Source organism: Myotis yumanensis, unplaced genomic scaffold (assembly GCF_028538775.1).
Source record: "Myotis yumanensis isolate MYYU_CA2020_CCGP unplaced genomic scaffold, mMyoYum1.0.hap1 SCAF_3, whole genome shotgun sequence".
In the NCBI taxonomy this organism is placed as follows: Eukaryota; Metazoa; Chordata; class Mammalia; order Chiroptera; family Vespertilionidae; genus Myotis; species Myotis yumanensis.
This window is the reverse complement of record NW_027223754.1, coordinates 128,345,762-128,358,243: the sequence shown is the minus strand read 5'-3', so window position 1 is coordinate 128,358,243 and position 12,482 is coordinate 128,345,762. Positions and strand designations below refer to the sequence as shown.

Genomic DNA, 12,482 nt, shown 5'->3' with positions numbered 1-12,482 from the left:
ATTCTGTATAGTGATATACTGTATCTCTATAGAACTGTCAGAGTGAAGAAAAGGAGTGTTGCAACAGTTGTAAACATATCACACACAGACATTTATTTGGACAAATATAGATGTAGTTAGGTGTCATTTTAAAGCTCAACTATTTATGCTCTTGGCATATAGTTGAAAACACCATGCATTTGTAACTCAGAATATCAAAACTGTAAAAACAACAAACAGCACATTGCCAATGGTCAGTATATCAGGATTATCACAAGCATGTGAAATACTAATAGTTATTATTCTTTAATTTCACATGAATAATTATTAATAAAAGATAAATCAATAAGAAGAAACTAAGCTTATTCCAAAATGAGGAAGTTCTAAAATATTTTTGTTCTCCCATTTCCTGTCTTATTCTTATGGAAAATATAATCATTGTTTTAAGTACTGCAAAATTCATACAATATTTCAGAGAAGAAAGATAAATCTCTAAAAAAAGATAATGTAAATATATATACTTCCGTCCATAAAAGAAAAGCTATTGGATAGCTCTCCCACTGTCAGAGCAGCTAAAACAAGTGAAGCAACAGTGTTCAGAATTTGAAAAAAGACAGCATAAGACCCTGAAAAATACAAGATATGAACCTCAAAATGTCATCTGTTTTCTGCCGACAAGTACTTTCCTGATTATGGCAAAGGACAGAGAGGGGAAGTTCAAGTAAAGCGTGGTGGCTTCACAATGCTGAAGAAGCAGAAGCAAGAGTTTGATGATGGTGACGTGGCTGAAACTGGTCATGCAGGGTACAAAATGGAAAAGCTCCAGAGCTTTGCACAGTGGTCCTTTCATGTCTTTTGCTAAAAAATGAGCTGCACATGCTCTGGGCGGTATTCTGCAAGGTGTTGCCTAGGAAAAATACTGAGCAGCTAGAAATCACACCAGGTATAATAAACTAGATTTCATTTGAACGCCCTAGTCATTTTATTGTGTAATTTCAGAAAAGACACAATTCAGAAAAACCTCTGTAGAAAGGCTTCTAAAGCCCTAGAAAAAAGGTTACCCTACAACCACAATGAAAAAAAAAAAAGCTGAAAACAAGACTGGAGATAACCAAGATGGTGTGTCTGTAGGTGAATTGCTTGCCAGAAAAAAAACAAACAAAACAACTAATACTTTAAAGGTACAAAATAATTCAGACAATTAATAATATAATATCTACAATGTATCCTATACAATAAATACTTACTAACACCTGAAATAGAAAAATATGATTCAAAACCAAAGAAGAAAAAGAAATCATTAGAAACAAACATAGAGATAACATCTCAGAATTAGCTGCTTCAATATCTTCATTTGCTATTATGAATGAGAATGTGGTGAAAATTTTAGATGTAATGAATCAATAGAAGGGAAATCTCAGTAGAGAAATGCTAACTATAAAGATACTAAATAAAAATTCTAGAACTGAAAACTTTAATATATCCAAAATGAAAAAGAAAGAAAGAAAGAAAGAAAGAAAGAAAGAAAGAAAGAAAGAAAGAAAGAAAGAAAGAAAGAAAGAAAGAAAGAACTGTGTAGGCTTAACAGAAAATAGGACATTGTAAAATATATTATCAGTCATCTTAAATATAGGAAAATAGAAATCATTGAAACCAATGCACACAGAAAAAAAGTAAAAGAAAATTAAAAGACACTCAAGGTTCAGGGATCTGTGGAACAATATCAAGCAGTATAATATACATGTATCATTGGAACCCCAGAAGGGAAAGAAAGTGTATGGGAAAATAAATAAATAGTGCTGAGCATGTTTTTTAAGTTGTGAAAAATATCAGCCTATAGATTAAAGAAGCACATCAAACCCCAAGCAAGATAAAGTAAAAAAGAAAAATAAAAGCCACACATAAGCACAACACAGTCAAACTGCTGAAAGCCAAATATAAAGAACATTTTAAAAACAGAAAGTCAGGCATAACAGACTGTCTGCATGAGACACAATGATAACTATGTTCTCATACTTTTCACACAAAGAGCCCACAAATAATGGAATAGATTCATTAAAGACTAGAGGGAAAAATGTTAAAATAGAATTCAAAGTCCATAAATAAGTATCTTACAAATATCATTCAAAAACAAAAACAACAAAAATATTTTCTTATGAACAAAAAAGCTCAGAGAATCTGTTACCAGCAGTGTGCACTACATGATTGCTGAAGCAGGTTAGTAGGGCTAATTGTTAAAATACTAGATGGAAGTTAGAATCTATAAAAAAAGTGAAGAGGGTTGAATATGGTAAATATGTGTTTTTAAAATAAAAACTTGATGCATCTGTTTGACAGATCTGGAACAGTTGCTGTCTGCAGCTAAAGTTCCAGTGCAGATGCAAGAAAAAGGGGTCCTCACATTTTAGGTGTGTCTGATTATGGCAGCCAAGATTGAACGTGGGAACACACACACACACACACAAAATAAATAAATAAAATCAAAATTTGAATTTCTTCCAAAGACAATGTATTGTATTAAATAATGTATTCTTAAAGAGAGAGAAAAGTGTGTGTGTGTATGTGTGGTTGGGGGGGGGGGGGGATGAATTGTATGACAACAATTGCATAAAGAACTAGAAGGAAAATGGAAATATACCAATGTAAGTTCCTTAATTTTTGCATGGAATAGTCTTGAAGACTGACTACTGTGATAAGTAGGGGATGCATATTGTAGTTTCTTATAGGAACCACTAAAAGCAAGGAAGGACAGAGTAAAAACACCAATAGACAAGATAAAATGGAATAATAAAATGTTCTCAAACCAAAAAGAAGGGAAAAAAAATAAGTAGTAAGATAAGTGAATATACAACAATGTCAGTAACTATAATAATCAAAGCATAATATGCTAATTAGACCAGACAGCCAAACGACCTTCCGGACGTCCTTCTGGATGAAGCCGGGACTGCCAGGGCTGAGGCAAACCACTGCGGCTGTGAGAGCTGAGACCCTTGCTCAGATTTCTTGCATCAGGCCTCTAGTGTTAAATATAAATAGACTATGTAGTCTAATTAAAAGACAAATTTTTCCAATTGTTAAACAAAGAATGACCTAATCATGTGATGTTCACACTACTAGTAAATATAACAGAATAGAAAGACTAAAAGTGGTAAGATGGAAAAAGGCATTTTTTAATCACAAACTATAACAAAGCTGAAGTGGCCTTAATAATTCAGACAAGGTCTACTCAAATATAAGAGTATTAAGAAAGATTTTTTAGATGTAATTTCACAATGATAAAGGGTCAATTTATCAAAAAGCCTCAGAAATCCCAAATGTTTAAACCAGTAAGAGAGGTTTAAAATATAAGTAGAATTTTGACAAAATAAGAGAACAACAAAATCCAAAAGTCATAAATCAGGAAACAAATGATCCTAAATATTCATATGGGAATATCTTAGAAAGGATACACAAAAATCTGTTAACAATGGCAAGAATGGCAGGCTATGGGTCCTGAATGGAAAGGAGAATTTAACTTTTATTGTGTATAGTTGCATAATTTTAAAATATATTACCATGTACAGGTCTCATTTCATAATATAAAGATTGTTAAAAGTAAAAATAATTTATTCCCCTAAAAAAATAGATTCCTCATCTTATGTAGCACTAACCATGTTGTTCGTTGTTTTTTTTTTTCTTTTTTCAACAATATCAGCTAACATTTATTACGGGATTATTGTGTGCTAGTGTATTATTGTCCTATTGCTATTACACCAAATTACCACACACTTAGTGACTGAAATCAAGACAAATTTGTTTGTCAGAAGTTTAAAGTAGGTCAGCACAGCTGTGTTCCTTCTGGAGATTCTCCGGGAGAATCCTTGCTTTTCCAGATTCTAGAGGTTGTCTGCATGGCCTGGCCTCTGATTTTATCTTGGCTCTTCTGTATCCCTCTTCTCAGCACCTTGTCATTCCACTGGGCCCACCAAGATAACCCAGAATCTCTTCATTTCAAGTACATTGATTTAGCTACATTTGTAAAATTATTTTTGCCAAGTAAGATAACATTCATAGGTTCCAGAGATTAGGACACAGATATTTTTGGGTGCCATTATCTGAATACATATTATGCTAATTGCTTTTCATTCAGTATTCTATTTAATCCTCATAAAATTTTAATGAGCTGGGCTCTATTCAATATAGGAAACAAGTTTAGAGAGATGAGAACTTTCATGGGGTTGCACAGAGATTGAGTTGAGAAACGAGGAAATGGAAATTTCATCTGAATAACTCCAGAATCTTTACTTTTAATCACTATACTGCATGCTCTCATTAGTATCAGTACATTGACTTCAGGCATAGATAAATCTGTGATATTACATATTGACTGTCATTTTAATTCTTTAAAAAATGTGTTTACTGATGTCTTTATTGTTGAAAGTATTGCATATGTCCCTCTTCTCCCCTCCCCCATTGACCACTTCTAGCCTGCCCCTATCCCTGACCCCAGGCCTTCACCACCCTATTGTCTGTGTCTCTGTGTTATGCATATATGCATACAAGTTCTTTGGTTGATCTCTCCCCACCCACCCACCCATCCACCTCTGCCTTTTGAAATGAAACTTTTGCTTGTTCTGAATAGTACATAAGCATCACATTAAATTAAATTAAATCAAGATAGATGAACTATTGACTATAGGTTAGCATTGTTTTTCTTGAACAACCTCATCAACTCCTTGAAAAAACTTCAGTTATCCAAGATCCAAGTGGTCATGTCAAAATGTCTATGCATCAGCTACCAAGTTAGGATATACTTTAGCCAATCTTTGGTATCTGATGACCTGAGGGTTTTCTACTAAGAGGTTTTTTTGTTTGTTTGTTTTTTGTAATTCTGTAACTGTTCACTATTCTCACATTCTTCTTTTCACAGAATGGTGCTAACTCAGGCAGAAATTGATTTTCAAGCCCACTCATATTCTGCCCTGGCAAGTTTGGAGGCAAACAACTTATTCTAATGCCACAAGTAGATTGTGTACCCCAGTGAGACTTGCAGTAGAAAAACAGTACGACAGCCCTAGTTAGTGGGGCTCAGTTAGTTGGAGCATCATTTGGTGCACCGGAAGCTCACGGGTTTGAGTCCCAGTAGGGGCACATGCTAAGTTGTGGGTTTGATCTTTGTTGGGTTGAGTACAGGAGGCAATCAATCAATGTATTTCCCTCACATCAATCTCTCTCTCTTTGTCTCTCTCTGTCTCTGTCTCTCTATCTCTATCTCTGTCTCTCTGTCTCCTCTAAATTCAATAAAAAACAAACAAAACAGGGCAACATATTTTTAGTCATGCGTCTATTTTCAGCATCTTCTTAATTGCTTTGAACTCAGAATGGTAGAGAGGTGGAAACATCTCCCTTCTAACCTACAGGCAGCTCTGATATTCTATTTTTCAGAGCCAAAAGCAGATGGACTAGGAGCAGGAAACATTTCTTGCAAAAAATAAAATAAAAATAAAACACAAAAAAACTTTTGTTATCTCCTATATTTTTGCACTGTCCATTTAGTGATTTTTTTTAATGATTTAACCTGGAAAGAGGTAGTATCTTTTCCAGGTTTATAATTTCAAAGGTGGACTGACAGAAATGATAGATAAATATGGCAGTTACATCAGTGGCTTAAGTCACACCTACTTGTCATGTATCTTGACAAGACATAATGTTTCTATAGTTCTATAGTGTTTATACCATTAGTGAGTTCATGGATCAAGTTGAATAATAAGTCACTAGACAATGATCAACTGATATCTGGTCAAAAGTCATCAAGTCATATTGCCTCTTCAGAGTGTCCAAACCAAAGGCTGTAATTTAATCATTAAAAAAAAAAAAAAAAAAGACTAGAAAGAGAACCAAGCATTTTCTTTTATACTGACATGGTAGTAGGCATATACTATTACTGAAAGATGCAGTTACTAATCTACACTAATAAAAGAGAAACATGGTAATTGGCGTACAACCGCTACCCTTCTGATTGGCTAATCAGCGTATCCTTATGCGAATTAACTGTCAGCCAAGATGGCGGCCGGCAGCCATGCACTGAAGCGAGCAGGGAGGCTTGCTTGCTCCAGTGACTGCAGACTGCAACGTTCCCCACCTGACTTGCAGGCCTCTGAGCTGGCAGTTTGAAACATTCTAACAAATATAGCCGGCTGGGATCTCAGAGCTGAAGTTATACATTGTTTCGATTATAGAACGGCAAACAAACCAGCAGCTGAAGCCTCAGAGCTAGAGCCAGAGCTAAAGCTGGCCCAGAAGAAAAAAAAAAAGAAAAAAAGGAGTGGTTGGGAGCTTCCCGCCAGCCTGAAAGCAGTCAAAACCGCCAGCCTGAAAGCAGCCCTCAGCCCCTCACCCAGACTGACCAGGCACCCCAGTGGGGACCCCCACCCTGAAGGGTGTGTGACCAGATGCAAACAGCCATCATCTCCTCATCCAGGCTGGCCAGGCACCCCAGTGGGGACCCCCACCCTGATCCAGGACACCCTTCAGGGAAAACCAGCCTGCCCCCAGGCCTCTATCCTATATAGTAAAAGGGTAATATGCCTCCCAGCACCGGGATCAGTGGAGCCGCGAGGCCTCCTGGCACTGGATCAGCGTGACGGGGGCAGCGCCCAAACCCCCTGATCGCCCTGCGGCTCTGTGTGTGACAGGGGGTGGAGCCCCAACCTCCTGATTGGCCCTGCTCTGTGTGTGACAGGGTGCGGCACCCAAACCGCCCCCCCCGCCTCCACGGGCCCTGCTCTGTGTGTGACAGGGTAGAGCCATAACCTCCCCATCGGCCCTGCCCTGAGTGTGACAGTGGTGGTGCCCAAACCCCCTGATCTGCCCTGCTCTGTGTGTGACAGGGGGCGGTGCCCCAACTCCCCTATTGGCCCTACTCTGTGCGTGACAGGGAGGAGCTCCCCAACGCCCTGATGGGCCCTGCTCTGTGCGTGACAGGGGGGAGTTCCCCAACCCCCTGATGGGCCCTGCTCTGTGCGTGATGGGGGGGGGCAAGGGGGGGGGCCAGTGCCCCAACCCCCTGATTGGTCCTGCTCTGTGAGTGACAGGGGGCAGCGCCCCAACCTCCTGATTGGCGCTGCTCTGTGCGTGACAGGGGGTGGCACCGCAACCTCCCCATCGACCCTGCCTTAAGTGTGACAGGGGGCGGTGCCCCAACCGCCCAATCAGCTCTACCCTGAGCGTGACTGAGGGTGGCATCGCAACCTCCAGATCCGCCCTGGTCTGTGCATGATGGGGCGGCGCCCCAACTCCCCAATCAGCCCTGCTCTGAGCCCAACCAGGGGCTGCACTTAGGGATTGGGCCTGCCCTCTGCCACCCAAGAGCAGGCCTAAGCCAGCAGGTCGTTATCTCCCGAGGGGTCCCAGACTTCGAGAGGGCACAGGCCGGGCTGAGGGACCCCCCCTTCCCCCCCGAGTGCACAAATTTTTGTGCACCGGGCCTCTAGTATAAGATAATAGTAAAAATGTACATGAATACAAAAGAGGTTATTAAATGAAGTGTGACAAAACAACAAGTTTAAAGAAAGTTATTCTAGTCTTACATTGGTGAAGACAAGGAAGCCATGGGAAAAGGTTGAAATAATGTCATACTTAAGTGAGTAATGGCATTTCAGAGGGAAGTGGGGAGGGGTGGGAAGGAAGAGACTGACAAAAACACTTATATGCATACTAGAGGCCCAATGCACAAAATTCATGCAAGGGGCTCAGCCCTCGCAGTCACAGCTTTGTCCAGAAGGTCGTCTGGAAGGATGTCCAGAAGGTTGTTTGGCTGTCTTGTCTAATTAGCATATTATGCTTTTATTATTATAGATATGTATAACCTTTGGACATAGACAATAGTGTGGTGAAGGCCTGGGGTGGGGGAGCTGGGGGGAGGAGGTCAAAGGGACATCTGTAATACTTACAACAATAAAGATAAATTAAAAAAAAGAAAAACAATGGCTGCTGACAGATCATCATGAAATAAAGATAAGGCACTTGATGTTAAAGTATATATATTATAATAACTTCAAGTGTAAGGAAAAAGAAACTGATTATATATGTTACAGGTATAGTAATAAATTAGACATTTAAACCAATTAGTATTCTTTAGCATATCTATAAGTAGTTTCCTACTAATTGTCAAAAAATTATTTAAAACGTTTTATTATAATCATATAATTATTAACACAGAGATAAATGAATGCATATCATTATAGTAATGATAACAAAGGATTGTATTCTCACTATAGCTTCATAAATGCATTGTAACCCAGCTTCATTACAAATGATGTTTAATGATTAATTCTGAAGATATGAGTTCTGATATATATTTGAGCAAGCACAATTAAAATAATTCATATCTCAGGCAAAGAGCTTAGTTTATGTATATAATTCTATGAAATCATAGAGATCTATACAAAATTAGTCTATTATTTCTGCCTTAAGGTTGATTTTTATAGGATATATATCCCCCTGAATACAGATTCTGGGTCCTTTCTATCATACACAGCTACCATCCATTTAGTAGCATTCTCTGTGTCAGTGGGTTTGTTTGCATCTTGGATCTTTGAAAAAGAGAATATTGATATAGGACCTTTAGGGTGACAAGAAAGGGACATTGCCTTGTGACAAGAAAGGGACTTGCTTGTGCCAGGTTATGTACAGCAGAAATCTTTTATCACAAGTGGCCCTGTATGTACTGGTAGGTGTTGTCTTAGCAGATCAAAGGACTCAAGAGCTAGCACCCGATGTGGCTGGCAGTCTGTGCATGCTGAAGGCTGCTCTTCACACGGTTCCTCTACTTCTACTCCTCTGTCTTCCTCAGCCCCCACTGGTCATGCTCCATCACACTTTCATTCTTAGACTTACCAGGCAGTTAAAGTTCATCGGTGTTCCTTGGTGATACAAAGTAATCTGTGTTTTCCTTTGTTCATCTTCTGTTTTACTTTCTCTTTCAAAATAAAGGTAGATGTATGTAACAGAGGAAACGGGATAAGAAACTGCTGCCAGGGGCAAACATTTTCCAAAGTAGCGTTTGACATACCAAGTATGCTCTGCTTTGTTCACAGGCTTTAGATTTTTTTGTTGAACACTTTTTACTTGTTTCAGTGAAATTGATGATGTTCATTAAAACCTTTATCTCACATATCCAAAGGTCTTGGCAGTGATTTGTAAGCCTGGCTACACAATCATTTTGGGAGGAATGTACCACCAGGTTCTCCACCCCCCCCCCCCCCCCCCCCCCGCCATATTCAGAGATGCTCACACAAGTAGTTTGATTGGTATCTTGGTATCTGTCTGAATTTGTTTGGGCTGCTATAACAAGAATACCATAAACTAATAAACAACAGAAATTTATTTCTCATAGTTCTGGAGGCTAGAAAGTCCAAGATCAAGACACCCACTAATTTAGTAGGTGTCTACTAAATCTTTTCTATTGACAAGAGCAAACTTCCTGGTTCACAGACAACTGTTGTCATTATAACCTCACTTGGTGGAAGAGGCTAGTTCTCTGGGGTCTTTCTCATTATAAGGACAGTAATAGTAATCCCAAAGGCCCTATCTCCTAATACCATCACATTGGTTATTAGCATATAAATCAGAGGGGGATGGCACAAAAAGATTCAGTCTATAGCAGAACTCTACATCCTAGCATTTCCCAATAGAGATAAAAATAAGCAGCTATGATTGAAAATTACTGGCTTATAGTGTAAATGTAACAGCCTTTTTGAAAGTCTTAACATTGACGTGTCTTGGAAACCTGTTGTTAAAAAAAATAGCCTGGTTGGCATGGCTCAGTGGTTGAGTATCAGCCTATGAACCAGGAGGTCACGATTTGATTCCTGGTCAGGGCACATGTCTGGGTTGTGGGCTCAATTCCCAGTGTGGGGCATGCAGGAAGCGGCCAATCAGTGATTCTCTTTCATCATTGATGTTTCTATCTCTCTCTTCCATTTCCCCTCCTTTCCCCTCTCTGAAATCAATGAAAATACATTTTAAATGAAGAAATAAATAAATAAGTAAATAAACAAACAAATAATAAATTTAGATAATCAATGTAAAATGTTTACTGTGGGGTCTAGGACAAAATAAACCCTGAAATCAGTGAGGTGATAATGATATTTTTTTCTTTTACTATTATAATAATCCTAATTCTCCTTGTGGTAATATGGATTTTTCTGATTGATTTGAAGAGTCTTCAGCTACAAACTTATAGCATGGTAAGTACTACGCAATGACTAAGAATCTGTTTATCTGCCTTTCATATGTAAACAACATATGTGTAAAGCAGTATTTTGAGTACAGTAGATTTTACATGAATAACATCTTTCTTTTGTCAAATATACAGTGGTTGTGTTCAAATGTTCCTCAACAAAACTAAATTCAATTCTAAGTTTCTATGAAATTAATGTTGTTCCATATATGTCAAGATGGGGATGGTAGGCCTTGATTTGATCTAATTTGTGTCAACATGACACAAAAAGCAAGGAAATTGAGGTGAACGAAAATAAGTCACACCCTACCTGGTTTGGCTCAGTGGATAGAGCATTGGCCTATGGACTGAAGGTTCCTGGGTTCCAGTCAATGACCCATGCCTGGATTGTGGGCTCTATCCCCAGGAGGGGGCATGCAGGAGGCAGCCAATCAATGATTCTAATTATTGATGTTTCTATCTCTCTCACCCTATCCATTCCTTTTCTGGAAAAAAGAAAAAATAAGTCACAAGTGAAGTAAAACTTTATAACAGGCACAAATCAAAATATTTGTATGAGAAAGCAAGTGATGTATCCTTAATTTAGGGTTTAGTTTAAAAACAGAAAATACAGCTGTTCAGAGAACATGGTGAAAAACAAATTCATTTGCCCACTGGCTGTTAGGTCTCTTACAGAAATTAGTCATGATGTTCAAAGAGAACCTAGTAAAATAAATTAGAGTATATATCAAATCAAGAGATCTTCCATGATAAACTGTTTTCCATATGCAGTTAAAAACAACACACGCTCAATCCCTAAAATGGCATGAGTTTTTTTTTTTACTTTCGTGTCTGAGAATTTATACTTCTTTAACATACAATAGGAGAGACCTTTATTCGCCCTTATTTAATCATTTTATTCTTTCTCTGGAATAAAAATTTCTGACACATAAAAATAGTTAAACATCTTGGGGTTATTTATTCTCAGAAAAGCAAGGTGATATGACCTAATAATTTTAAGTATTTTCAAAATTTTATCTACATGGGAAATAAAAATAAAGATAATATACCAAAACTGCCACACAATAGATTTAAGGTAGACATAAAGAAAGAGAAAAAAAAACTTACATGATGAAGTATTAAAAGGGAATACAAGCAAGGTCAATAAACAGATACCAGATTTGGTTATACTTGGAATTTAGTGGATGGGAAATATAACTCTCAGCTATCTCTTACTGTACCAGTGTGTTATCATTGATTCTGTCACAGTTATTTTGAACACTGTTTGCATTTTTTAAAAAGCAATATAAAAGTCTTTATGAAACAAAATAAAACCATTTCCTATAAATAAATGAACCACTATGCTAGGTCAGGGATGAAGCTTTTGAATATTGTGTTAAGATGATTTTAAGATGATTTAAATAATTTCTGGTTTTCAACAGGATTTAATACTCTTAACCACTTACACTTCTTAAACTATGAAGGTACCAAATATGAGCATTCACACATATAAGTTCCTTATATACTTTATATATTATATCTCTTTAAATAATACTAGAAGGATAAAATAGTGTATAAAAGAGTTCGTGGCCACATAAACAGAGCTACCATCTTGTGGATAGCTCAACAATAGACCAGTTATTGATGCTGCAAGTACAGCAAAATGCTATATTCTACTATTTCTAACTCCCTAGATTTAAGTAATAATATTCAAAGAGTTTAAAACCTGTTTAAATTCCTAAGTCCTGTCTATTACCACCTGAAAGGCATGTTCATTTCCTCTGAAGTTGATAAATAAATATGGCATTTACTTAATAGCATAAACTAACTTATTAAAGTGTAAGTTTGGAAACATTGGAGGCTGTTTTCTCTAGTTTATTTAGCTTTAGTGCTGATTCATTTTGATAATATAAATAGTTTACCACAAAATTTATGGAATAGAAATAATTGACGAGTTCTGAAAACAATGGTGGCCAAATAGGCAGATGTATCATGCGCCTTGTCCTGGAGCAGATAGAAGGAGCAACTAAATCACATAACATCCACCTGGAATTGGGGGATTAGACACAGCTGGTGAGACAATTCACAGCTAGGAAGGGCAGAGGATGCCTGGAGAATGATAGGATCAGGATCTGGGCTAGAGAGACACACGCAACCACTGGGCTGAGAGGGTCAGGAGAAGGCTGCACTGCACCAAGTTTGTGTCCCTTGGGGATGTGCATAACATGCGATTGTGGAAATGAAGTCCACAGGGCTGCTGGAGGCTGGGAAATCTAGATTTAAGTACACAGCCGTGAGAGGC

General features: G+C 37.9%; 1 protein-coding gene across 2 annotated transcripts in view; it reads left to right on the top strand.

Annotated features, from left to right (window-relative positions):
* The window catches only part of MGAT4C (MGAT4 family member C), a 740,042-nt gene that overhangs the window by 482,304 nt on the left and 245,256 nt on the right, over positions 1-12,482 (top strand). The window lies entirely within an intron of this gene.